The sequence below is a fragment of the Macaca fascicularis genome, chromosome 6 (genome assembly GCF_037993035.2).
Source record: "Macaca fascicularis isolate 582-1 chromosome 6, T2T-MFA8v1.1".
Lineage (NCBI taxonomy): Eukaryota > Metazoa > Chordata > Mammalia > Primates > Cercopithecidae > Macaca > Macaca fascicularis.
Genome location: NC_088380.1, coordinates 116,409,293 through 116,436,020, shown reverse-complemented (window position 1 = coordinate 116,436,020; position 26,728 = coordinate 116,409,293).

The following is a 26,728-nucleotide window of genomic DNA, read 5'->3' as shown; positions in this document are numbered from 1 at the left end:
TTATGCCAGAGTCATTTAATCCACACTAAAGCATGTATCTAGAGCTCTATCTCTTATCATACACAAAAAAATTCCAGATGGACTGCAGATCAAAATGTGAAAAATAAGCAAAGTTTTTTAAGAGAGCATAGAATATACATTCATGACCTTTGAGTAATCAAGGATTTCTTAAACTGGAACACAAAAGACAGTATTCTTAGAAAAACAAAAAATGATACATTTGGCTATAAAGTAAATACTTCTATTTATCAAAATACACCACCCGGAAAATGAAAACAACCCACAAAATGGGAAAATATAATTGAAATATGTATACTATACTTATACACACACACATTCAACAAAAGATTTATATCAGAAATAAATAAAAACTGCTACAAACCAAAAAAAGTAGATATATATAAATACGAAGAGATAAAGACATGATCACTTTACAAGAGAATAGCCAAATATTTAATAAACATGTGAAAAGATACCCTTTTATTCATCACCAGTGAAGTGTAACTTATTAACCACAATGTGATATCATTACAAACCCATTAGAGTGGGTAAAATGTACCATGTATTGGCAAATGTGTGCCAAGTATTAGCAAATATGTGGAGCAACTCGTCCTCTCATATGTGCTAGTAGGAGCCAAAATGCTCTAATCATTTTAGAAATCAGTTTGGCAATAACTATGAAAGCTGAACATCACCATACCTAACAATTGCACACCTAATTATATACCCAATATAAATATGTACATAAATTCACTCAAAGACTGGTAAAGAATGTTCCCAGCAGCACTGCTTATAATAGCCAAAAACTGGAAATAATGTAAATGTCCATCAAGAGTAAAATAAGCAGACATTTTGATGTTGTCATAGAATAAAATACTAGGTAGCAATGAGAATGAATAAACTTCAACTATTAGTAAATGCATGCTAGTAGGGTTTTTTTTATTATATACACAGTGTTGAGCAAAAGTAGCCAGACCCAAAAATAGTCTAATGTATCATTCCATTTCTATAAAGTCCAAAAGTAGACAAAATTAATCTCTGGCATTAAAAGTCAGTTTAATACCTTTGGTGGGGGACAGTGACTGGAAGTGGACAAGAGGGTGCTTCTGAGTGTTAGTCATACTCTGTTTGCTGGTCTGAGAGATTGTGAAAATTTCTCAAGCAATATGCTTAAGTTTTGTGCATATTTATCTGTTATGCTCTACTTCAATAAGAAGAAAAAAAGAAAAAAAATTATTTCTTAGACTCTTTATTGAAAGGATCTAGAAATAATAACCAAATTCTTGGGCTACTATTATAGAATACCAACGACTGGATGGCTGAAAGAACAGAAATTTATTTCTCACATTTCTGGAGGCTGAGGAGTCTGAGGTCAAGGCACCAGAAGACCTGCTGTCTGGTGAGGACACTCCTCCTGGTTTGCAGAAGGCCATCTTCTCATGGTGTACTCACATGGCTGAGAGAAAAAAAAAATCTCTCATGTTTCTTCTCCTAAGAACATTAATCCCCTTCATGAGGGCTCCACCCTAAAGACGTGATTGCCTCCTACACCTCACTTCCTAGTACAATTCTATTAGGGGTTAGAAATTCAACATATGAATTTTTGGGAGACACATTCAGCCCATAACACAAAATATAGGAATCAATACCTCTAGTTTCCAGACTATGGTCTCAAAATACTAATTTCAACTACACGGACCCAGGACCTCTTGGAAAAATGTAGGTTTTCAAGTCTGGGACAGAAATTTCCAAGATGAACCTAGAACAACTTGTCATAACAGATATCCACAAAGCTACTGATGACAACTAGGGTTCTATCCAAAGGACTCAAGAGCCATCGTGATTGTCCAAGGATGGATCTAGGGTGCATTACATAATTTTCAGGGCAAAATAAAATTGTGGAGCCCCTTGTTCAACACACAGGGGGATAACTGCAATTAAAGGCACTATAAGCATTTTTTCCCTTCTGCAGTATGTCTCTTGACTTGTCATGATGATTTTTATTTGCTATTAAATGTCATTATAAAAAATGAAAAATTAAAATTTTGAATTAACATAGATTGTTCCATTCTTTATATTGTATAATTTCATTTCAAAATGCAAATAGAAAATCATTTAACTCATATGCAGAATGACTGAAATTACATGATTTGAATTTCCTAGCTGGTACATTTCAAATGTACTTCATTCTTACCAGAACAATGTAAACACTGCACAAAATTAACTCTTCTATTATTTTACTTATTGACAATGAGCACCTTCTATCAACACTCTCTACCTTTGGTTTACTGATGAGTAAAGAATAACTGAAGGAAAGCAACTATGAGTTGCCCTTTTTCCCTTACCTTCTAAGTCATCATTTTGTCATTGTTGTAAAACTTTTGATAGTACAGGGAAGTAACTTAAGTTAAAAAAAAAAAAATGCCACAGGTGTCCTTGGTTGTTCGTCTTTCTTAGAATGCTAATGCCTTCTCTGTGCATTAGAAGCGAATTCTTGTTTGAATGGAAACTATGGCTTCTCAGGAAAGTCAGTGCCCTACTTAGTCATGGGCCTTATGTACCTACCTTGCATTTACTCTGTGTTTCACTAAACTCCCACACATTTTTCTACCAGAATTCAGTGCTCATGGCATTATGAACACTACATGCAAATGTGGCAGCAAGGAACAGTAGATACAATATGTTCTCTGTGCAAATGCGTGCTCCATTGTCCCATCAAGACTTCACTTAGAAAACAAAAGTTCAAAAATAACTCGATTAAGAATTTAATGACAGAAACAGCAGAGCATTAACCAAGCATGCACCTGTGGCTGAACCTAAAAATGATGTATCTATGTCCTGACTCCCAAAACATGCAAATGTGGCCTTATTAAGTTAAAGAGCTTGAGATGTGATTATCCTGGATTATTCAGGTGGCCACTAAACCCGACCTTTGTAGGAGACACACAGAGAAAAGACACACAGGGAGAAGAGGACAAGGTTGTGTGAAGACAGAGGCAGATATTGGAATTATGCAGCCACAAGTCAAGAAACACACAGAGCCACCAGAAGCTGGAAGAAGCAAAGAAAAATTTTCCTTTGAAGCTTTCACAGGAAGCACAGCCCTGCTGCCACCTTGATTTTGGACTTCTGATCTCTAGAACTGTGAGAAATAAATTTTTGTTGCTGTAAGCAACCCAGTTTGTAGTAACTTGTCATGGCAGACACAGAAAACTAATACGGGGTCCCCACAAATGTGAGGCCCTATGAGACTGCACAAGTCAAACATACATGAAGTCAGCCCTAGGTAGAACTTTTATGTTTGCTCAAAAATGGAACAGGTTAGATACAAATGATAACCACAAATTAGAATGGATTGAGACCATCAGATATGTTTGAGTTTAAATTAATGAGTTTAGAATGATGCTAAAGATCATCTTTGGAGAATGCAAGGTAACTAACCCAATGTTTTGGAAACTGATAAAGGGGAAAATCAATAACTGATCTTGCCTCTTCTCTACAAATTTTAACACAGGGTAATTAAATAGTTGATAAAGGAAAGTTCTCCATGGAGATATACTCTAGATAGTAAATGAACAAGGAATGCTACAATTAGAATATCGCAATTTTTCAGCCTCTATTGTATTAATGGATTCAGGCAATGATCATCAAACAGTTCTGACATTACACGGAGATACAAAAACCATTCTGTGTTTCTTGACTAAAGTATATAATACTGTCTCTGATGGTGCAATGCAACTGAGAAAAGAATCAAATCTAAATCTGATCAGTCACCTAGATCTAATTAGCAATTTATAGGAAATGCAAGGGCCAGAGCAACATGTTAAAGAATACCTTGAAAATGCATTTGGGAAATATCACACTGTGTTTTTGTGAGAAACAGAGCAGTACACACAACCTGTTTTTTGTTGTTCATTTCAAGTAAATAAATTATAAGGGATGCAAAATGAGAGGGAGAGAGGAGACGTATAGATTTAAACAGACTTAAGAGGCATACCAAACTAGAAATTTAGGGTTTCAATTTTCAATTGCCATTCAAATGATAAACTATATTTTTTAAATTTCAGTAGACTTTTTGGGTGAAATTTACTTGAGAAATGGATCTTAAAAACAGAAGAACAAAGAAGATTTATGAGAATTTTGAAGAACAACAATGAAGTGTGAGGAATTATTTCCTATATATAAACGGCACTAATCAGGCAGAAAGGCATTAGCGCTGGTCTCATAACCCCCTATGAATGCCGAATGTTAATCCTTTACTTTCTAGATCATGGATGGGTTTGAGGAGATAGGGAGAGGGACACCTGGGGAAATGGAGAGAGAAGCAGAGGAGGCTCAGAGGTATCAGAACAGTGACTTTTTACCAAAAAAAAAAAAAGTTACTATCTGTACAAAAGTTTTGTTTTATCTTAATAATTAGTAGGGCCATACTAGTACAACTCAGCTAAATATAATCCTTAGATATTGGTGCATACAATGAAATGAATGAAACCAGAATAGAGAGCTGAGAAAGGCATGCATACATATGAGAACTGAGTGGATCCCACATGCAGCATTGTAAGTCAGAGATAAAAATAGCTATTCAATAAACAATATGAAGATAATTAGTTATCTATTTGAAAAAAGTTAGAACCCTACCTTATCCACTTAAAATTAAAGCCAATAGCTTAAGAACCCAAATGTGAAAAAACTAACTCTGAAACTTTAGAAGAAATACAGAAAATATATTTTAGACCTCAAGATAGCAAAAGAGTTATTAAATAAGTAACAAAAAGAAAAAACATATAAGGGAAAAGGTAAACCATTTTGACTATAGTGAAATGTAAACATCTTTATAAACTAGTAGTATACATAAACTTTTAACCAACAACTGAAAGACAATGGCAAGGTATTTACTATCACACTTGTATATTATATATAAAGACAAGAGACCCATTTGAAAAATAGGCAAAGACTATGAACAGAAAAGCAAAGTCAAATTGTCATTAAGCATGTAAAGAAATATAAACTTCCTTGTAATCCAGTAAATACAAATTAAAATAACAATGAAATACCATTTCATAAATATTGGATAGGCAACATGTTTCAAAGTTAAAGACATGTAAATTGACCCATATGAAATTGCCATTTTTGTAGGTCAAAAGTGGTTCGATATTGGCAATTTTATATAGTTCACTAATACATAATCTATAATCTAGTATTTCTCCTCCTTGTGTATAACCTTTCTAAATTGGAATTTCCTTAAAAAACTAAGCCCTACAGAAAATAATTTGAGCAACTACTTTCTCAATTCTCTCAGGATGCATAACTATTTCCATTCTAGATGCATAGGAAATAATTAATTGATATATATGATGATTGCTTTAGAACAGTAGAACTTAATTCTCTCCCAGAATCCTAGTTGAGAAGAGGTAAAAAGAAACTCTTAGGAAGGGTGCTCCTTGGTGTAGGGAGAGAAAAACTGGAGGGCACGCCGGTGCACAGTGGCTCACTCCTGTATTCCCAGCACTTTGGGAGGCTGAGGGTGAGCTCAGGAGTTCGAGACCAGGCTGGCCAACATGGTGAGACCCCCATCTCTACTGAGAATACAAAAAATTAGCCAGGCATGGTGACACGTGCCTGTAATCTCAGCTACTCAGGAGGCTGAGGCAGGAGAATTGCTTGAACCCAGAAGGTGGAGGTTGCAGTGAGCTGAGATCACACCACTGTACTCTAGCCTGGGCAGCAGAGTGAGACTCCATCTCAAAAAAAAAAAAAAAAACTCTTCCACGTGTACACAATAAAGAGTTTATTAGGATAGCTAACGAGCCTGTTTTTAATGGCCAAAAATAAAATAAAAGGAAATATATTCATGAGAAACATAAATAGATAATATATCCATACAACGTAATACTAAAATAAATGAACTAATTATATATGTGCATGAATAAATTTTAATAATGTAATTAACTAGAAACGTTGCAAAAAAGTATATAGAATATATACTTTGTATTTAAATTTTAATAGCACACCAAATAATTGTATATATTGCTTTCCAATAACCATATATGTAACAAAAGTATAAAAATGTATCGAAAGAAGAAACACGAATGTCTGTATAGTCATTACCTTTGGGAAGGAAGGTATAGGAAGAGGTTTAAACAGTATCTGTAATCTGTTACAATGCTATGATTTTCTTTGTAAAAGAAATTTGCAACTTGTTAATTAATGTTAAATTTAGGTGTTAAATAAGTACATAGAGGTTTATGTTGTCATTTTCTGTGCTTTTATATTTTAAATTTTTTGTAATGTTTTGAAAATTTAGAAAGAGAAGAAAACAATTCCTAGCGTGGTAAAGATAAGAGCAACTGATATCATTTATTAAGCACTTTACATGTGTTACCTCCTTTGATCCTCTCCATAACCCTATGAGAGAAGTACTCCAAGATCCTCTTTTCACAAATGAAAAAATTAAGACCAGACACTTTGCTCAAAATTCTAGTTGGTTAGATTCAGGGCAGTTCCAACTACAAATCATTTCTTCCAGGATGACAAAAAAGGAACAACTAAATCACATGAAGTTATTTTAACTTTTTTGAATTCACCCATTCAGTTATGTAATCTCTCAGTCATTTTTCCCTACTCGTGTCTAAGCTCCATCCCTTACAATATGTGTAAACTTGGAAAAATTATCCAAATCATCTTTAATTTGATTACCTCATCTGTTAATGGAAACTTACTTTTGTGTTTTCAGTCAGGTTAAAAGCATTTAAAATATATAGAACAGTGTGCAGAGCAAGCATTCAATACATCTCAGTAAATCTGTGCTTATTCACATATTCATTTGCAATTAACTATTTACCATTGGACAACCATAAGATCTGGCCTGAACATACAGAGATAATGAATAAAACACTTTTTGTGATTCCAAGGCATTTCTAATTTAGTGAATAAGATGCTCATATGAACATGTAAGTGCAATTAAGTGTTGTAGGGGTGAGTTCAAGTCCAAATAAGGTACAGAGGGGAATTAAGGTGGATCAATGTCACCTGTGAAGAGACAAGGCCGGTAAGAGGATGGCAAGAATATTTTCAAAAAGTAGAGTTCATGCTTGAGTTGAGTTTGGGGAAATGAACTTAGTTTAGCCTGGCAGAGAGGATGGGGTCCTGGGTGAGAGGAGTGGAGAGAGAAGAACATCCAAGCAGACGATAGAGCATGAACAAAGGCATTCAACTGTGACCTGACATGGCCTGTTCGGTGAATTGCTGAGGTGTTGGGAGTGTGGGAAGATGGTGATGTCAAGGGAGAAGACTGGAAGGACACTTAGGGATCAGGGTGTGAAGGATCTGCCTGGGATGCCTCACTAAGTTTGAGATTTTCATCCTAAAGAAGATGGGAAGATACCAAGGGATGTCAAGCACTACGAAGAGATTTGCATTTTGGAAAATTTAGTATAGCAGCTGAGATTCTGTTTTGTGACCATTTGATTCACATTTCACTCTCCTACAACACTATAAAGTTAATTAGGATACTGACCATATTGGTCTTACTCAACATAATGTATACCCAACACAGTTCACAGTACAATCTCATAAATACTTATTGAATGAATGGAGGAGGTAAGATCAGAAGCAGGAGGCAACTGAAGTAGAATGAGTAAATTGAAGCAGTGGCAGCAGTAAGGGTGGATATGAGATCCTCGGGAATGTGTATAGTACAGTACTTGGGTACGCATTGGATCTGGAGAATAAGGGAGAGGTGTCAAGCTTGGGTGATTCTATCCAGGGTAACTTGGTGACTGGTGGTTGCTATTCATTGAACCTGGGAAAAAACAAAGGAGAAGTGGGTTTGTAGACCTAGGAAATGGATTCTGCTTTGTTTAGAGGGAGAAGAGACAATGTCAAATTTGACTATATTCTTTCTTCTCTTATAGTCTTATAAAGAAATTAAAAACATGAGAAGACATTTGGATATAGATCATTGTTCCCCATGGACATAAGGTTCTTATACATATAAAGACTAATACCAAAATGGTGAACAATCTTTGAAGTAAAAGAAATATCACTGAAATAAAGAAGGAATTAATTAAACACGTAAGAGAAACGTTTGACATTTTTTGATATAATGGGGGAAAATTAAGGAGGGATCAAGTATAAATGTGAAATGAAATTTGTATGAAAATAACACCATAAAGAGGAAAGAGTCAAGAATCTATTGAATAACACTTTTACCTAAAAACGGTGACTAGGCCTTGCTTTACATTAGTGGGTGCTGTCAGACTTGCAGTAGGAGCAATTTACCAGACCTCAGTCAATAGAAGTCTGAATCCCAACCAGAGTATTGCCTCTTCAGAGAACCCAGAAAGTGTCATATCAGGAGCAGAAGACCTTACATTGTCATATTAAGGGAGCTTTGACCCCACTAGATTTTAAGCAACTTTCCAAATCAAAAGCCTGAGTGCTAGCTCTGGAATCCTGCTTTCTGGAGCTCCATAAGTATCCAGAGGCTCAGAGTCTCTCTTAGCCCTGGGAGGTGAGAGGGCGAATGATGTGTACTGAGTGATGACTATGTCAACATTTTCTTTCCACTTTCTAACTTTTTAAAAGTTTATGACAATACTTATTTTCTTTCTTTATTTTAAAATGTATGTACACACTTTCTCCATAAAGGCTGTTCTAATTTTATGAAAGAAAAGTAATTAAATCCTCTTTTTCCACCTCTTCCCAGCTTCTGAACAATGAGCATTCATTTCCCCATAAATTGCAGAATAAATGTTGATTGGTATAGTTCTTTTTGTGGTGGAAACAGTGATCTGTGTTTGTAGCCACACGTGGTGTAAGTTATATGGTGTGCAATGGAACCCAGTCATGACTCCTGTAAGTGGGTGTGAAACAGCACCCATTTTTCTCTGAGTACAGAGGGAAGAAAGCAGATTCCACTAGCATCATTGTCACTTCCTGAGATCATTTGTTCAATGCAGTACTGAATTTTAGGATCGTATTTAAAAGGTGGTCAGTGCAATGAAGAAAAGAGGATAAGTGTATCTTAAATAATTTTCAAATATCTTCACAGACCGTTGATAGGAAACTGATTGCACAAAACAATTCCTCAAAGTGTCCCAGAAAGTGATGTGTTCTCAATGGTAACCCTGTAAGCACCTGGATTCTGAGCCACTCAAGATGAAATTCTAACCAACAGGTGCCTGGCTGACTCATCTTGGACTAGAAAGAAAAAGCATGCAGTTCTGGACATTGTCTATAGACAAGAAGATGGAAGTTCAGCGAAGAATGATCAGTAACAGCTGGGCAGGGTGGCATAGGCCTGCGAAACACAAAGCATGACAATGTGGGCCCCAAAGGGCCCCAAATGAAATTTCTACTGTAATGAAATTTCCTTCTTTCACAGTTTCAAATAGAGACGTTTGTCAGCAAATGTAATCCCCAACTAGCTAAACTCCACATGCAGCCTTTCTCTGCGATGTTAGGAGCATCTCATGGAATGGCAGGATATGAAGTATCAAATGAAGAGTGTCCTCTGATGGGCAGCATCCCTATGATTTGTGTTTCTTGTGGTTGGACACACACCAACCAATGTGAAGCCAAGGGATTTTAAGTGTACTCACTCTAAGAAGGCACTTGGCACTGGACAAACCTGGGACTTCGGACTCTGGGACTTTATATCCTAAGGAAGTGCAAGGCTCATGGCACACAAATGTCATAAACAAAAGCCCCTTCTCAATTTGTCACTTTTCACATGCCTAAGTACTCTTTTGCACATCTTGTACTATGGATTGGAGGCTGTCAGTTATATTGGTTATGTTTGTTGTTGTTTGCGTGTTTTATTCATTTATTTGTTTGTTTGTCCTGAATAAACTTAGAGTATTCTTTTTACTCGTTAACAAAAGTCATTTTTAATGAGTGAGGTAGAGAGTCTGGAGAAGGATCTAGGGAAGTAATTTCCTTGAGTTCCAGCTTTGTGCCCAGCCCTCTGCTGGGTCCTTCTTATACCTCCTTCTACTCAAACCCACAACCACCTTATGAAACAGTTATCAGTTTCTCTATTCTCCAAACCCAGAACCTAAGATATAGGCACATCAACTGACTTTCCCAAGGTCACCTGCTGGTGAGTGGGACACTGGGATATTACTCAGGTCTCTCCAACTCCACTATCCCATTATACCTCCAATATTGCACATTATTGACAATGGTATTCAGAAGAACTCAGACTATAGCATGTATCTAGAATATTTTTACATTGCCATATTGCCTCTTGAGATATCTGTGTGATACTGCTGTGAGGACAGCAAATACGTTTAGTAGACCCAAGCCCCATGACTGAGTCATTACATGGCACAAGTCACGACAAAGTTAGTGATACATGACTCAGAAATCATGAATTTTCATCTGTGTTCTCATCTGTGACCAGGTAGTTATTTATTCATTAATTTTCTTATCTCTTTGCTCATTCCAGATGTCACAAGGAGGTGGCCTGAGGGCTGAATTTGATTTGCAGATCAGTTTTGTTTGAATTCTCCCACCCCTGGTCTCACACTGTGTTCTTAAATGCTTTTAGTTGCCAACATTTGAAAACTCAAGGGCTTTCCCATCTAAAATATCAATTTCCTCTTTCCCTGAAACCAGTAGATCTGGCAATATTAGGTTTCATTTTCCACATGGCAACGAGAAGCTGTAGGTGCATGCACTTTTAAACAAGTTTTGGCTCTTTCGCCCCAGTTCCCATCCAGCCCACTTTGCTCATTTATGTTTCCTTCCTACAAGTCCCCCATTCCCTTTCGAGTGTTTATACTCTACTCTAGAAAATTAAAAACGCATGGAGGTGGTTCTGGGACTGGGGCAGGATGAAAGACTCCCTTAACAATGCAGAATCTCAGTGTGTTCAACAGGACCAAGTAACTATGCGTGCTTCCTTATTTTTAGGGCATTTGGAGAGCCCAAGAACTTCAGGAATTGGGGCTTGAGGTTAAATCTCTTACTCTGTAACCTGAATAATATTCTACAGCCCTCACTTGAACACCTCAGAGAAACCTGTTCCTTTGTTGAGCACCTACCATTCTTAGGAAATTTCTCATTAAACTGAGTCCAATTATGCTCCCCTGTGAAATCTGCCATCTGATGATCCTGCTTCCAATTCAATCCTTGGGAACATGCTTCACCTGCTAACCCACTAAATATTTGGGGACATCTCTCATGGCACCTCTAAGTCTTCTCAAAATCTAACATCAAGCACCTACCACTTCTTACAAGAAGCCACTCCTGTTTCCCACAGTGGGCTGTGTGTGGTTTCAAAGTTGTACAATATAGGAATCGGTGAAGAATTCTATCAAAAGGGAGGGATGGTGTCTAAAGGGTTCCTCCTTTTATATGGTTACATCTTAAGATTACATCTTACTTCTGACTAAAAAAGATAATCTTTCAAGCTCATAGGACTGGATTCTCAGAGGAGTTTGTGCACTAGGATGTCTCAGAGGGCAGAAACTGTCATCTCTGAACTACATAAATTTTCTGTAAGTTTTCAGTTCCACAGTGTGTTTAGGGCATTTCAGCCCTGTTGATAAGGGTGTGTTCACATAACCCAAACTCAGCTCAAAGCAGTCAGTGATGACAAATTCTAAACTGCCTCTAAATTTTCCAGAAGTGGATTCTAAGAGCATATGTGTTTGTACTAAATATCTCTTTCTGATAGTCATATCAAAAGAAGTATTTCTACCTATTATGACACTTTCCCAGTCAGATTATGAGCATCAAAGATATCCCACGTCAGGTTAGGACAGGGAAAAATGTCTATGGGGCAGGAGGTGAAGATTAGAGAGGTTGGAAGGGCAAGGAGATAGTAAACATCCTTTCATATATATAATTTCACACAGGCTAAATATGAGTCTGGGTTTTAATGCATAGTTACTATTTATGTATACTTAAGGAAGTTAAAAATCTGTCGGGGGAGAAAAAGGCAGTGATCTTTAAAATGAAACTTGAGCACAATGGAAATCAATATTACAACTTTTCATAAGAGCTTTAATTACACAAAAAAATTGAAGATTTTTATGAAAGGAGAAAAGTTTAAAATGAATTAATAAAAATTCCATGAAACCTCTTTCTACTTGAAAAAAGACCATCAGAGGGAAATCTCAAACAAAAGTCCTGTGACCATAACATTTCCCTTTCAATAAGATTGTAGTCCGGCTACCACTAACGGTAAATCCCAAAGGTAATTTAAAGATGAAAAAAGAAAAAAAAGTACTCCATCTGAGTTCAGCAGAAGAATTAAGACACTATGTTTTCTGAATTAAATATATTGCAGTTCCTGAACTGAAGTATTGGCTTCTTGTCTCTCTGAAAAACATAGGAAGCAAATTAGGTTATATAATTTCCATTTCCAGTAGCAAATTTCTGTACCAAATTTTAGCAGGAATGTACAGGCCCCCCCGAGGTTCAGAGGAGCCAAGGACATACCTAAACTCACACAGCCAGTAAATGGCAGGGCCAGGATTTAAAGTCAGCATGATCTGACTTCAAGAACTATACTCTTTAGCTGTTTTCACAATTGCATAGAATTGATAAAACTCAATTTTGGCTTCACTATCCTGGAAACAGACTCTCTTAATAAGTGCTATAATTATATAATTCTTAAGTTCCAGGCTCCACTAGCAAGTTTGAGAATAAGGGAAGCATCACAAAAAAATAAAAAGCAGAAGAGGCTGCAGGACCCAAGAAAACACCACTCAGCTGGTTTTCTATATATCAAGAGTTATGCAACACAAAGATTCTCACTCAGAAATGGATTCTGATAGCATTACTTTTGTACTGAATTAAGTTCCTTCTAAAAACAGTTTCAGTCTTGGACCATTTCAGTTATGTGAGTCAATAAGTCTTTTTGCTTAAGCTAGGTCATAAGGTACATGCAACTTATGCATTTACATTATAAGGCTTTCATAAACAACTAAACAAGGTAATGGATATAAAGCACCTAACACGAGTCGAAGATACAATAGGCACAGTTAAATGTGAGCTCTCTTCCTCTCCCATCTATTTTTACTTTATTAAATCTACACTTAAATTGGACATTATACTTTAAATGGTTATTAGTAATTCCAGTAAATTTCATTATTAACTCAGTTGATTACCATTTCTCCTCTTGTAGTGTAGGGCTCTGAATCCTCTTCCATCTTCTTATTCTCAATTGCAGGAGAGAGGAAGGAGGAAGAAAGGAAGGAAGGGAGGAAGGAAGGAAGGAAGGGAGGGAGGGAGGGAAGGAAGAAGGGAGGGAGGGAGGGAGGGAGGGAAAGGCACAGAAAACCTCTAGCCATATGCACAATCTCTCTCTTTTACCTGTCCTATTGGAAATATGGACTAGGACTTCAAGAAGAAAATATGCATTCCCCTATTATAATCTGTATTATCTGGCTGAAAATAACAAATTTTAAGCCATTTTAAGCTTTAAAAAAATTGGAAAGGTGATTTACTGGATCACAGAACCAAAGCATGGAGAGGAAGGAAGAGTGTGTCCCCAGGATGAATGGATCATGAGACTTAAACAAGGTAACCACACTCACCTTCTCCAGTTTCCACTCATTCCAGATCTCATCTTCTCTACTTCTACACATTTTTCAGCTCAACCTCTGGTCTTTGGTGACTTCATTCTCTTAGCTCTACTCCACATTGTCAGGGAGGTGGTTGCTTTGATGTCATATTTTTGCAGCTAACAGTCCAAATGAAAATAGAGAACTCCCAACTTCAGGGAAGAACCTTAATTATATGAGCTTGGTTCACAGTCCCACTCGTTATACCACAGAGGTAAGGGTCTATGATTGACAACTCTTGCAAAATCACAGAGTGAAAGAGCAGTTCCTCGGGGGAAGTGAGTGGGTGTTGTTAATAAAAAAGAGGGAAGGGGTGCAGTATGGAAACAAACAGCAGTTGTTCACTCTATGTGAGCCTGGAGCAAGCCTGAGGTGGTCAGCACCCTGATTTCTCTCTCTTTTCAGTGTACTCCATCCTGGTACCTTGAGTCAACAAAGCCAATGTTGTTTTCTAAGCATTATGCAGGCACATACACAAGTATAGACACATACACAAGCATAGACACATACACACACAGGCTCCCTAACACTCCCTAACACACTCCCTAAACCCCAGAACCCTCGGGACAAAAGATCCCCAGCAAACTAAAAAGATACAATTTTTTTCCCTCTCTTGCCCAAGTTTTACTCCTAACCTTCTTTCTGGAGGTTCCAGGAAATGAAACTGTTGATCAAAAAGAATGTCTGCTAAACCTCTCTCCCAAAGGAGTATCATTCCATTGCATCCCAATCAATAGCATCCAACCTTTGTTTTGGGGGCCAATTTTTCATCTTTCTGAGGAATTACCCTGCTAGCATCCTTTTCCCTGTGTGTATCTAAGGCTCTTCCCAGAAAAAAACTGAGCTGAGTTGGGGACCCAAAGAAGCCCAACTGAGTGGCTGTAGTTCATGTCCATGTCTGTTAGGACAAGGTACTCACTTGCCCCTATCGTCAGCTCACTTAAACTACAGGCATAGCAGTAAGCAAGAAAAAAATGACAAAAATGTTGTACACTAGCTTTGCAATGTAGTTTAAATGACAGATTAAAAAAAATCAAACATTCAGGCCCACTATATTAATCCAACATAGAACTATGATTGTGGTTTTTTCCTATATATTTTTAAATAATAAAAATATTGAAAAAAGAAAAATAATTTTTCTTTGTGTTTGTGGTATAATTTACTACCCCAGCACAATTATTTTAATTATTATAGGTGCTTATTTAGTCTTAGATATTGACTATAAATTGCCTTAACAATTATTTGTCATACCGCTTAATTTCATTCAAAATCAATCTTGGTCAAGACATTGTTCTGAAAACTCATGGGGCTGCTTATCAAATCACTGCATAATTGTGCATAGGGGCAACATGACTTATTTGTGTCAGCATGCTAGTGAAGACACACATTAACCTGCACAATTCCCAGCCTCAAGCAAAAAGATTGGGCAAAAATATATAGAACAAAATAGGTGAAGGTCAGAGATATCAGCGGAAGGATTTGATTCCGCTTGAGACTTTTTTCGAAGAGGTATATAATCACATACCCATCACAGTGTGTTTTGCAAGTGTATGCAGGGCAATAAAGGTCTCTTCCAGTCTTATTGCTAAAGGTAACAAGAAAGTGCTTGTAATCAGATGAGGTGTGAGACTGATTATGCCAAGTCTGAAGGCTGAATAAGTGATTAAGAGTTTGAACCATATAGAGGGTCATTTATTTCAATCCCAAAGGAATGTTCTGGGTAGAAGCAACACTGTGTTCCTGAAGTCTAGACTGTTCTGCTTCCTGTTGTGGCTACCTGTCTTCACACCTATTTCCTTCTGTGAGGAGTAAGCACTCACAGAAGTAAGTTTACTCACAGGAGTAAGCTGGCTGGCCATTCAGTCGTCTCTGCACATCACCTACCCACCTTCAAGGATTCATCATGGTCTGGCCCCTAGTTAGGTGTTCAGTGCATGAGATATATGCATCTCAAACTCATCAGTCCAACATCCACTTCTATATCTTCCCTATAAAACTGGCCTTCCCACAGTCAACCCCATCCCTCCATTTCAGCTCTGTTGATAAAATTCCTCAGGCCAAATCCTGTAATCATCCTTCATTTCTCTACTCTTTCCTTTCTAAATAGTTAGAAAATCTACCTGGCTCTACCCTATAAACAAATCAGCATTTGCTACTTCTCACAACTTTATTGTGGCCACCCTGGTCCAAGATAATGGTAATAGTCTCCTAGCTAGCCTCTCTGCTTCCACCTTTACCCTCTTCCTTCCTACTTCAATACAGCATTTTATCAACCCAGAAGCCACAACCTGGGTCATATCATTTTACTCCTCTGCCCCAAATCTTCTGTGGTTCCCAATCTCATCCAGAATAAAAGCCTAAGTCCTTTCAGCGGTTCACAAGGCCCAGTGTCATTATCCCCATGAATACTTTGATTTCATCTTCTACCACTGTGCCCTTCCTCACACCACTCCAGCCATACTTGCTTCCTGGCTTCTCCATGAATATGTCAGGCACATTCCTGCCTCAGGACATCTGCATGTACTCTATGCTCTTTGAAATGCTTTGCTTCCAGATATTTGCATGGCCTACTCCCTTACCCTCTTTCGGTCTTTGCTCAAATTCCACCTTCTTTGTGAAGGCTTTCCTGCCTCCTCAATTTTAAATCACAACTCCCTAGCCCCCACTCTACTTAATTTTGCTCCATAACACCTACGGCTATCTGACATACTCTATGTGTTAATTATTTTTATTTTTTATTTTTTTTGAGACGGAGTCTCGCTCTGTTGCCCAGGCTGGAGTGCAGTGGCGCCATCTTGGCTCACTGCAGGCTCCACCTCCTGGGTCCACACCATTCTCCTGCCTCAGTCTCCCGAGTAGCTGGGACTACAGGGACCTGCCACCACGCCTGGCTAATTTTTCTTAATTTTTAGTAGAAACGGATTTTCACCATGTTAGCCAGGATGGTCTTGATCTCCTGACCTCGTGATCCGCCCGCCTCGGCCTCCCAAAGTGCTGGGATTAGAGGCGTGAGCCACCGCACCCGGCCATGGGTTAATTATTGATTAACCATTTGTTTTCCCTTGCTGGAATTTAAGCTCCATGAAATCAGACTTACTTTCTGTTTTGCTTGCTGCTTTATCCCCAGTGCCTAGCATGTTAGTGATAAATAGCTGTTAATCGGATGGCTTGTTGCTTGGATGAATAGATGGAGGGATGGATGGGTAGATAATTGGATAACTGAATTGATGAATATATTAGCTAATTTTATATTTTGTAAGAAACTTTATTCATTGTTTCAGAAAGATATTAGTTCTGAATTATATATTAAAAAGTAAATAAAGTCAAATGACCAACCCAAAGATGCTAGGTTGTCTGAAAAACGGGTCTTTCTAAGTTGCTAATTTCAAAACTGCTCCCAGATTAAACTCTATATTTAGAAAAGTTTTTGGATAAATGGTTTGGGCAAATAATCACTTCTTAGTGCACATCAATTATGTTGTAAGCAAACAAAGTAGGAAAATTCAAGACAAAAATATCCTAATCAATTTCAAGACACAAAATAGATTTAATTCAAACCAAATAACCAAAACAAAATGGAGGGGGAAGAAAAAAATACACACTAAGGGATGGATGCTCTTGTTTGACTTTCTATGCTGATAAAAATTAAACAAATTTTCAATGCCGTCTTTCATTTTGCACTGTTAAGGATGGAGACTATATTCAACTAAGTGTCCTTTCCCATTTCTTATCAATAATATTCTATGGTTTTTAAGTATTAGTAGATATTACAATTGGTTTTTCAGGCTCATGACAAACAAACAAGAGAAGTGGACAGATGGTTTTAATGTGAACTAAGAAGAACATGTTGGATCTTCAAAAACATGTCAGATCTCACCATTTTGTGATTGGGATGGTGCTATTCATTGCAGTGAAAGGAAGGAGGAAATATATTGGTCTGAATCCTTTGCTTTGTTCCTTGAGGGTAAAGGCAGGAAGCACCTGGCCAGGGTATCTGTAGATAAGGCCAGTTTTGGATGCTGCCTTCACCAGCATCCCCTGCCATTGGTCATTTTTGTTTGCTCTATAAGTGGGGAAAGTATCTTCTCTCTGGACAGTTAATTTTAGGGTCATGTCACATGAAAGCTTGGGACTGATGAATTTGCCTGACAGGGAGGAAGGATAACAATTACAGAAATAGTCACTGTTTCAAAGCTACCAGGAGAGAAGAACAGGGAAGTAGGTTTTTGCCTCTTGTTATCATTACATAGCTATGCATTGTGTTTTGATGAAGCAATGTTCTATACAGGGCAATTGGGAGGAACTGGACAGATATATGAAAATGATTACTGTTTTAAAGCCAGAGAACTTATGGTAGAAGAAAGTGAGTACATGAAGTTAATAGAGCTTTTTTTCTTTTATTTTTAAATTATCCCATAGTATTGAGAACTAACACAAGTGGTGAAAACTGAGTATATGAGTAAACATTATTCTCAAAAATGTGTCCAAATAGCCAAAAGGATACAAAATGTCCCAAAACTGTAATCTAAGTCACTTACTTGATTTAATCCGAATTTTCAAAAAAGGCTGTTAGGCTATTACATTGATTTATCCCTATGTAAACACTAGTATTATGTGGATTTTCTTAATAACTAATAAGAATTCATTTGTACACCCTCTCCCCACTTCCACGCACCATTTTTGTTACAGGTGTTCAAGTTTATCTTGCCTTTTCTCTATATTTCTAGGTTCCCCCATCACTCATGTCTCCCCACACTGGCATTCACAGAGTTTGTTTAACAAATTTTGGGTTTGCTCTCATTTATGTGGAAGAATCTATTTCCAGCAAACTACTGGACTTGTACCTTAGGGCTAATTTTTCAGGAATTGGCATAAGTCCTTCCTTACCATTCTCTAAACATTCTCTGTCACTTCATTACAGCCAAGATTTTATTGTAAATCTACTACTTTGACCTGATACACATATGAGAAGCTTTTATGAAATGAATAAATGAGAAGATGCAAATTTGCCTAAAGACTCTTCAGCTAGTAAGTCATTATCTTATTGAAGGCTATCAAAGCCTTTCTTAGTTACTCCTTAAACCACTCACTGCCCTTCCCTACCTTGCTTCCAAATTTATTTCTTCTCATTGATCATCAATAGAGGATAGATGTTACTTCTCAAATAGTAATATAACTTCTCACAAGGAAAAATAACGGATATCTCTCCCTCATATGGTCATCACCTATATTGTAATACTTTGTATTAGAATGAGAAATTGTGTGGTGAACTGCAAAGAACAATGAACTTAGGGTAAGATCTGAATTCTAGGGCCAGATATGACACTATTTAGTTCTATGGTCTTGATCAGGTCAGTTAACTTTAGACCTTAGTTTGTGCAACAGAAAATTGAAGGCATTGTATCAGACCAGGCTTTTCAAATTATGTCTTATAAAACACTAGTTTCATATAATAATAACATTTTTTAAAACTTCAATATTGCATTTAATTCAACAAAAATTTACTGAATTTCTATTATGTGCTAAGAAGATAAACCAGGCTAAAAGATCCTAAATGCAGCATGAAGAGAAAAGGGAAATAAAAGGTATGAAATACAGGAAAGAATAAGAAATGTGGAAAATGTAATGACAAAATCTAAAATTGAAGTACCAAAACAAAAGAGTGACTTAGAGACAATATTTGAAAAGATGATATCTAAGAATTTTTAAGAACTGATGAAAGACAGCAATCCAGAGATTCAGGAAGACCAAGTATATCCCAAGTCAGATAAATTAAAAGAAATCTCAGATAAAATACATTATAGTAAAATTGGTACAAATCAACAACAAAGAGAAAATCTGAAAGAAGCCAGAAAAAAGAAAAGACAGATCACACATAAAGGAATGTTAGACAGCTGACTTCTCAATATCTCAACAGAATCCTAATAATAATGGAAAAAGCCTTCAAAGTTCTAAAGAAAATGACTGCCAATCTAGAAGTCTATATTCAGTAAAATATCTTTCAAGAATAGAGTAAAAATAAAGACATTTATAGACCTAAGGGAGTTCTTTACCAGCACTAATTTAAAGGCGGTACTTCAGGCAGAAGGAAAGTAATTTCAGATGTAAAATTTGAGATGTTGGAAGGAATAAACTGAGCTTATATTCATGAATATTGATTGTATAAAAGACTAATAATAGTGTCAGTTTTTTAGTAGAATTGAAAATATAACACAATAGCGTAAGTCAAGAGGGTAATAAATGGAATTAAAGTTTGAAAAGAACTTACTTCTTTTTTTATAGACAAGACTTTATTGTAAACCTACATTTGCCTGTTACATTTATGGGCAGCTTTCATAAAACCAATGAGTGACCATCTTTCCAGTTGAGAGGAAGAGCAAGGTTTTGATTAAACGTAGGCTTTGATAATTTAAGCATATTAGGTAAAAATCCCTAGAATAAACACAAAGAAACAATACGTACAGTTTTCAAAGTAGAAGAGGGAGGAATGAAAGACTAAAATTACTCATTCAATCAAGAATAAAAGGCAAGAGGAGGCCAAGGCAGGTGGATCACGAGGTCAGGAGATTGAGACCATCCTGGCTAATAGGGTGAAACCCCATCTCTACTAAAAATACAAAAAATTAGCCGGGCGTGGTGGCGGATGCCTGTAGTCCCCACTACTTGGGAGGCTGAGGCAGGAGAATGGTGTGAACCCAGGATGCAGAGCTTGCAGTGAGCCGAAATCATGCCCCTGCACTCCAGCCTGGGCTACAAAGCAAGACTCTGTCTCAAAAAAAAAAAAAAAAAAAAAAAAAAGAATAAAAGGCAAGAAAGGAAAGAGAAAACAATCCCAGAATAGTCCTAGAACATAGAAGTAATTTTAAAATATTGGCGTGATAAATTGCATCATTCATGAAGGAAAAATGGATAAATGTACATGTTGGCATTCCTTATACTAGGATACCAGGTAAGAAGAAATCAGTTCCTGGACATTGCCTAGTTCAGAGGTTGTGAATTAGAGATAACTGGATAAGTGAGCTTGTAAAGTGGCAAACATCTGTATTTTTTTCTAAAATGTGTAAAGCCACTTTGAAATTTTGAATGCAAATTATCATCCTTACATTCCTGAGTTGCACTCCTCTTGTGGTAAGCCGGATGAAAAGACAGCATCCGCTTTCCACAGCTCTGATACATGTTTGGTGGCACCCTAGGATTTCCCCATTTCCCACATGTTTAGGCAAAAGTCATTTTAATTTTTCACTTCATTTTGGTATTTCTGAATGCTACTTACCACAAAAGATTGCATTTTCAGACTGCCTTGATCAGTAAAGGATTTTCAGTTGTGCTGGCCCCTCTCTCTACTAGATCCCCAGGCAGAACAGCTGCAAAACTTAATCTAGCTTTTGGTAATGAATTCATTCATCTTATTTGTATGCAACTCAGGCAGACTACCTCTAACTTTAAAGGAAAATGAGTGCTGATCTTTTTAAAGAGAGCAAATATGGAGCAGCCTGATCCCTAAGAGGCTCTGAGAGATTGAAGTTGTTCAAGTCTCACCCTCAGGCCTTTACAAGGCTAAAGCCACACAATCAGGAAGAGATTTGACAGTCCTGTCAATCAAAGATTCTTCACCAAACCTCTCTCCTTCAGATTGATTAGCTGAGAGGACTTATCTGAGAACAGTTGAAAGAACACTACTAAAAATCAGCAGCTCAGCTCGACCTCTTAATCTTTCTGAGCCTTAATTTACTCATCTGTGAATTAGGATGAATTCAAACATAATCATCTACAAGCCCAGTTCTTAAACTTTAGTGTGCATTGGAACCACCCAGACAGCTTGTTAAAACACAGATTGCTGGGCCCACCTCCAAAGTCTCTGATTTGGTAGCTCTCAGGTAGAGCCCAAGAATTTGTTTCCAACAAGTTCCCGGGTGATGCTGAAGTTGCTAATACAGAGAACATACTTTGAAAACACAAATCTATATGGCCTCATAGCTATATTATTATACTCACAAGTAGTGCAAAATTCAAATTATGGAAATGTTTATTTTAATATCAAGTTTATACATAAAATAACTTTTGCTAATTTTTATAAGCACATGTATTATCAAACCTTGTTGACACACTGTTAAAATCATTTACAATTATTCTCATTATTTGCCTTTAATATTTAACAAAGAGACTTGGTATACAGCTTTTTTTTTCTCAGCAAGCTATGTATTTCTTTAAAAGATATGTATTTTATATGCAAGAGCAAGCCTTTAGGTATGCAGTAAAAATGACCATTTATGTGTTTGTGGGTACTAAAAAGAAGTATTCAATTCCAAAAATACACTTGCTTGACCAATTCCTTACCTCAAGATTATATTTAGTCCTTTGCAGAAAAACTGAAGTTCTATTAAAATGCAAATATCCCAGAATATAGTAAAAAATCATTAAACCTTACCAATTACCTGTTACTGTAAGTGATTTTATCAAATTATTTCTCAAGTCCCAAGCTTACTAGGAGAAGGAGAGAAAGAAGATGAAGGCACAGGCATGATTCACCGTGGACATCATCATGGTAGGAAAAGGAGATGCTAGTTGGGAAGAGCCCACACTGAAAAGTTCACCAACGTCTGCGTTTTGTCCAAGCCTAGACTTATCTGTACATTTAGTAAGGCCTTCTCCCCAGTGGGCAAAGCCAGGTCCAGCAATCATAAGTTCAATTGTGAAATCCAAGTGAATAAAGCTCTGCAGATTCAGATTTGTCTAATAAAATATGGTGTTGCCCAAACTCGTGCAGTTTCCTGGACATGTTACTGATGATAACTACACAACAGAATATTGGTGTTGTGTCATCCAGATCACAAATCACCCACCTATTTGGTAGAAATGATTATGCCAATGCTTTCTGTAGTCAAGAATAAAAATCTAGGACCCAACCACTCTCTGTGGTGCTAAAAAGTAAAACTACAGCTCTCTAGGTCTATGTTATAAATGAGAACGGGCAGATTAAAATTGAGCAGCTGTGCGTTCCCGTAAGTGCTCCTTACTACCTTGCTACTTGTTTCCTTATGTCTAACTGAAAAGCATTCAAATATTTCAGAACTCCTAGGGCCTAAAATGTCTTTGGCTACCACATTCATTTCAGCCCCAAAAACACTTGTCTTAGTCTGTTCAGGCTGCTATAATAAAATACCATAAGCTGGGTAGCTTATAAACAATATAAATTTCTTTCTCACAGTTTGGGAAGCTGGGAAGTCCAAGATCAAGGTGTTAGCAGATTTGGTTTCTGGTGAGGATCTGCTTTCTGGCCCTCACCACACATGTCTTCACATGGTGGAAAGAGTGAGGATTGTCTCTCTAGCTTCTTTTGTAAGGACATTAATCCCATCTATGAGGGCTCCACCCCCAAGACCTAATCACCTCCCCCACCTCCTAACACTTTCACCTTGGTGGTTAGGTTTCAACACATGAATTTTAGGGGAACACAAACATTCGGACCATAGAATACTCTGTACTACAAACAAGATAAATTTGTGAAAGGGAAACAAGAAAAATTTAGAGCATAAAAGAAGTTGGAGTTTACATAAATCAAACAACAAAACACACGATTTCCCATAAAAACAACATCACCAAAGCTGGCCTGTGTATGGCTAACAAATATGTTGTCATCTGTGATCTTGCCTTTGACATTGTACCCACTTAGCATGTCACTAAGTATATTTCCAAGATGTTAAAAAGTGCATTTAATTTGATTTCAGTAAATATTGATTAGAATCCCTGCTGCTACCTAACGGCTCTAAAATTAGATGCTAGTGACACCATCCTGAGAAGAAGCATGTCTTTAACTCTGGGTAGCAAGCCTTTGGATTGCTGGGGTGGAGGAATTCCTTCCACTAGCTGCCATTTTGCTTTGCACGCAAACGCTATCACAATGGCAAAACCTGCAGGGCTGTAAATGCCAAGTATTGCCCCCAGCTGTGGCAGGTCTTTGGAGCTGGACCGCCAGAATTTAAATTCCAGCTCTGCCACTTAAGGCCTGTGACTTTGGGTAACACATCTAAATACTCTGTGTCTGTTTCTTCAACTGTAAAATGAGGCCAAAATAGTTATCTACCTAATGGTGTTATTGTGATAATTAAATGATTAAAAGACTAATACATGTAAAACATTTTGAAAAGTGCCTGGCATAAGTGTTAAATGTTGGCGGCCGAGCATGGTGGCTCACGCCTGTAATCCCAGCACTTTGGGAGGCTTAGACGGGCAGATCACGAGGTCAGAAGATCGAGACCATACTGGCTAACACGGTGAAACCCTGCCTCTGCTAAAACTACAAAAAAATTAGCCCCGCGTGGTGGCAGGTGCCTGTAGTCCCAGCTACTCGGGAACCTGGGAGGCGGAACTTGCAGTGAGCGGAGATCACGCCACTGCACTCCAGCTTGGGTGACAGAGTGAGACTCCGTCTCAAAAACAAAACAAAACAAAACAAAACAAACAGTTGGCTATTAAAGTTTAACCATTCAAAGTTCTGTGGATCAACCACCTTAAAATTTGGATGGGGGATACCGTGTGCTCCTCCGTTAAGCCTGGGCGCCCCTGTTCAGCAAAAGCAAGGCTGTTTTCACAGGAAACTCTGTACTGTCCACCCGTGGGTCTAGGTCTGAATATTTTGTCCAGTGCACGGTTTTCTCTAAGTGCAATGTCCAACAAATATGCATAATTGGTGTTATTAATAATCATAGCTGCTGTCCATTGAGTACTGATCACGTGCTGCTTGCTGTTTCTCTCCAGTACTCAGACTACCCCTGCAAGGTAGGTACTGCTGTCACCATTTTAGAGCTTCAGAAACTGAAACTCAGTCAGGTTAAGTCACTTTCTAAGGCTGCAAATATAAATGGCAAGACTGGGATTTGATCACAAGTTTAACGAGCTCCAAAGTCATGCTCATTCCCCAAATGATTCTGTCTCCTACCCAGTAGAGAGCCGATAACCAAAAGGTCTTATCTCAGGTGTGTGATTTGGAAGCATCTTTGTATGGTGTGTGATTTGGAAGCATCTTTGTATGGTGGATGAATATTCTATGGTTCTTAAAACTGCCGGGGTTGTTTATATCTGTATATACCTTTAATTGCAGCCCAAACTCTCCTGAATGGTGATGTTTCTCCCTTGTATTAGAGAGGAATCTGCTGTTGCCTATCATCAAAATTATCCTTACTGGTAGTTATTAATGCAGGCATCAGGAGTCAGTCAAATGAAGGTCAAATCCCGCCTCTGCCACCTCTTGGTTACCTAACTGAGCAAAGCTACTTAACCCAAGCCTTCAGTTCTGAAAATGAGGTACTTGTACCTTGTGGTTCTTGTGGGGAGGATTCCATGAGAAGGTGTATGTCGAGTGCTTAGAACAGAGACTGGCAGAGTGGCTGCTCCACAAGCAAGCCCAGCTGGGCAGACAAGAATGAATATGCCGGTGACTGGCTGTGGGAGACTTATCCTTCCTTATCCTTCCCCAGATTCCCAATTCCCTGGTTGACCCAGTTGTTACCCTTTGTCCTGAAATTTCAGCCCACTTCAGACGATTAACAAATATTCATCAACAGTAAGAAATTCAAGAGAAAAACATTACTCTTACTAAGCTTGTCTATTCGTGGCAATCACTCACCATGCATTTACTGATCACAGGACTAATTTGTTGTGATTTATATATATAATCTATTATTTTATATATGTTATATATATTTATATATTACGATATATACATCATGTATAGCACTCATATATATATATATATATATATGTTTTACCTGTTTATGTGTGTGTATATATATAAATGCATGTACAGGCATATACGAAATGTAAGTACATACATAATTTTAAAGAATTTTTAAATGTCTGCTTCAAGACCTATTTTTTAGGAGCCTAAGCAGACTTGGATTTCAAAGAAATTTTCTTCTCTGTGAGTTGTTATTAAAACAACCGGGCCTTCCCGTTTGGGTTCGATTGTGTGTTTATTATCTCCTCAGGCTGAACTTGATTGAAAGGTCACACAATCTTGTTGAATCAGCTCAATCTGTTCATTTAAAGTCTTCCCATCTTTTCCACTGATGTGAGTTTAAGTGAGAGCAATTCAGGTCCTGTAAGTTGGTGATGTCCTCAGGTCCTCCGGGCTCTAGATCACTGCTGACCTCTCCACCCACCCTCTCAGCTTTTATGAAAATGTTAATGATCAGCCCCTTGATGCCATATACCTGTTTGTAACTCTCCTGAGTCACTATCAACCTTAAAACGACAGGGATTCAGGCACTGAAATTCAGGCCCCATATAGTCCACCTACTGATATAACTAATGCTCACTAACCTCACTTGAAATCATATAGTTCAGAAAAGACACAGCGAAAGCTTCTGTTGGTTCGGAGAGAGTGAACTGAAGTCCTTCAGGGCAGCCCCCACATTAACTCAGGAAGCCTACAGTAAAACCAAAGACCATGCAAAGGCCACAGAATTTATTTTTACTAGAATTGTATCTTGAGCTACAAGGAGCTATAATGATGAAATAGCAGGAGCTTGAACATTTTACAAGAAAAATTTTCTACTCACAACAACTGAGCTCTTCAAGCTATATCTACACATTCCTTGCTTCCAATTTTCCTAAATGTTCCAGCTCTCAAACACTCATGCAATATCTGTGTGCATATGTGTGATTTGGAGTTTGAGAAATGTTTAAAATGGAGAAAATATAAAGACTAATAAAACAAACAATCCAATAACATATGAACCACTGGAAAAATAGTATTAACCATTGAAAATATTTTGTCTTCTTTGCTTCGTTTTATTTTTTAAAATCAAAATAGATCTTAGTATAATCTTCTTCAACCACCTTCTCCCAATCCAGTGTCAACCTTTACCATGAACTGCATGTATATTTTTCTAGTCCATTTAAAAAATATTTTGTCTTATGTTTACACTCATTAAAAATATAGTATACCATTACCATTTTTTAACATTTACATAAATTGCATCATGTTGTACCATTCCACTCAACCTTGTGTTCCAGTGATGTTTACATGTTGATATAGAAAGCAGATCTAGTTGATTCTTTTTAATTGCTCAAGGTCACAAGATAAGTTAGTGTAGGAGAAATAAAACTTGTCCATTTGATCACCCAGTAAACAAAAGGCTAGGGACTAC